This window comes from Eucalyptus grandis, chromosome 3 (assembly GCF_016545825.1).
Source record: "Eucalyptus grandis isolate ANBG69807.140 chromosome 3, ASM1654582v1, whole genome shotgun sequence".
Lineage (NCBI taxonomy): Eukaryota > Viridiplantae > Streptophyta > Magnoliopsida > Myrtales > Myrtaceae > Eucalyptus > Eucalyptus grandis.
In genome coordinates this window covers 63,339,241-63,342,211 of record NC_052614.1, presented here as the reverse complement: position 1 = coordinate 63,342,211, position 2,971 = coordinate 63,339,241, and positions in this window count along the sequence as shown.

Here is a 2,971-nt window from a genome sequence, read left to right as displayed (position 1 = left end):
TTTTGTAGATGCAGATTGGCCGGAAGTGTTTCTAACAGAAATTGATATTATGAAACTTTACTTTTGTGGGAAGTAGGGGTGATCGGTTTCTGATCCAGTTGGTTCGGTCCAGTTTCCAAAAATAGGAACCAAGGACCAGACCGGTTAGTCGTAGGACCGAAAACCGAATCGAATCATCGGTCTAAGCAATGGAAATGATCATTGATTTTTCATGATTACTTTTTTTCCCTTTACTTTTTTCATTAATTGAAACTGGTGAGATTGTGTTTACTTCACATTTTACTAATTTTTTTGAAGAAATAAAATACATTTAATTGGCGCAGTTCGATTTTCCCTTGGAACCGAGAACCATACCATTCAAAAACCAACTCCACTTTTAGGAACTTGGAACCGAATCGATACTCTTGGAAACCGGACCACACCGGCCAGTTTGGTCCAAGCGCTTCTTCGTTTGCGCAGTTTGTTTTGTATACCCCTACTAAAAAGGAATTTAGTCACTTAGAGAAGCAAGAAACAAAAAGTGATAGTGTTGTTGAGTGTAGAGGCTAAATTTACGGGAATGACCAAAGGACATTGTGACTTCTTTGGCTTAAGAGGTTGATGTTAGAACTTGGCTTCGCTCCTAAGTCTAAGATGAATTTGTTTTGTGACAATAAGGCAACCATTGATATTTCTCACAATCCAATTCAGCAACATTATACAGAGTATATTGAGGTAGATCAACATTTTATTAGATGAAATCTGGATACCGAGATAGTTCGATTCCTTTTGTTAAATATGAAGATCAACGGGCTGATATATTGGCAAAGGTTGTATTGATCAAGATCTTTTATAGCACACTTGACAAGTTGGGCATCGAAGAGATCTATGCACCAACTCGAGGGGGAGTGTTGGTGTGAGCTATAAATTGGAACTAAATTAGGAAGTTTTGTATACCAATTTGTTACCTGTCGTGCTTCTTTATTTAAAGGGAATCTTAGGATTAACCTAAAGTAGGGTTCTCTTGTGTGTGTGCGTGTTTCTTGGTCAAGAAGAGATATGAACATATATTGAAAAGGAATTATTTTTCTCCAAAATATTTCATGTTCTTCAATGATATATCGAACGTGATCATCAGCCTATGGTCCAATGTGATTGTAATTTTTACGTATCATCGATCTAAAGTGTGGTTTCAATAAATTTTTCCACTTTAATGATAGACCTAATAAGAGTTTATGTCAAGTTCACTGACACCACGAGACCAATAGCGTTTGTGCAATAGAAATTCTTCACTGACGATAGAATTGCTAAAATCCTTGTTCTTAAAACTTACGCACTTGGTCAATGTCGATGTTCTTAAGTTACAAGCAAAAATCACGGGGCACGGAGAGAATAAACAACTTTGTTTTATCGTGTACAGATTGCACCTCCTAAGAGCATAATAAACTACTAGCTTGTCTTATCTGAAGTCGTTAACGTGCAACTTTGTTCATTTTCCATTAACGAGGTGAATTCCATAGAAAAACTTATGCTCACTTGGGCGATATACAAAGGAATGTATTCACTATAACATCAAGGGCCTCATTTTTAGGGATTGTGTCTTAAATATAAAGCACATTCATATTAGTAAATTGCTTTAATATGATGTCACTGCCCATATCATTTGGGACTGTGACCTTAAATTAGGCAAGGTACCTGACAAAGGAGGCATTAATTGATAGGGTACAGCATCGAATAAAATCCCAATTGGAATTGGGCTGGTAAGTCTAGGATAGTATAGACTTCTTTTGACTTCACGGTATCGTCCCACGTTGCGAGGGGACTCACGTCAAGTATCCACTAGTATTGCATGTATTAGATACGTATGAGCTTGATGTACTATAATCGTTACATTATATGGTCTCACATATGAATCACTATATCCGTTAGATCACATGTCGACTCTCATATGGTTTCACATGATTCAACATTTCAATTAACTGGGTTCATGAAATTAGTCAAAAAATAATACAAAGTACATAACTTGTCTTGGATATACATACAAATTGATTGGAACCATTACAAATCCAAGCACGTGCGGCAAGTGGGAGCATATTGAGCTATTGGTGGTACCGCCACCCTGGTGGGTCACATAGGTGTTTTGTATGTATAGGATGCAGGACCATACCACCTACAAACATATGGTCAATCTTAATTTACATGGTGAACGTACTGAATTGGGAAAAGTGCCAAAAAAGTCCTAAACATTTTGTCTTTGTTTCGATTTAATCCTAAATATGTTTTTGGTGCCGATTTAATTCTAAACATTTTTATGTTGTTCTAATTTAGTCCTTTCCAACTAATTTTGGTCGGATTTTGCTGAATGGGCCTTGCCAATCTAACATGGCCTGATCGGCGACGCGTGGACAACTTCTAATAATATTTTAATATTTTTGATTTTTTTATTCTTTATTCTTTTATTTTTTTTTTTTTCTCCTCTTCTTCCTCTAATCGCTCGCGGACCTCAACAACCGGCCAAGGTGACGGCGGTGAGGTCAACCTCGGCCTCGCCGGCCACCTCGCCAGTGGCCGTGAGGGTAGCCTTGCGTGGGGCAACGAGGCTCGCCCTCGTCGGATCTGCGAGGGTCGAGCCTCGCCCATGGTTGGCGAGGGCAAGCCTCACCCGCTCGGCGCGAGGCCGCCCTCGAGGCACGGGCAATGACGGCAAGCCCGCCAGCTCGGAGCAAGGAGGCAGCCCGGGCTCGCCCTCGCCGGCCATGGTGAGGCTCGACCCTCACTAGATTCGGCGAGGGAGAGCCTCGCTGCCCCAGCCTCAAAGGTGGCCTCGAGGCTTGATCTCGCCAGATCCGGCGAGGGCGAGCCTTGCCCACCTGGCACAAGGCCACCCTCATGGCCACTGGCGAGGTGGCCGGTGAGGTCAAGGTCGACCTCGCCAACCCTCACCTTTGGCCGATCGTCGAGTTTTGGCAACTAGCTGGAGGAAGAAGAGGAG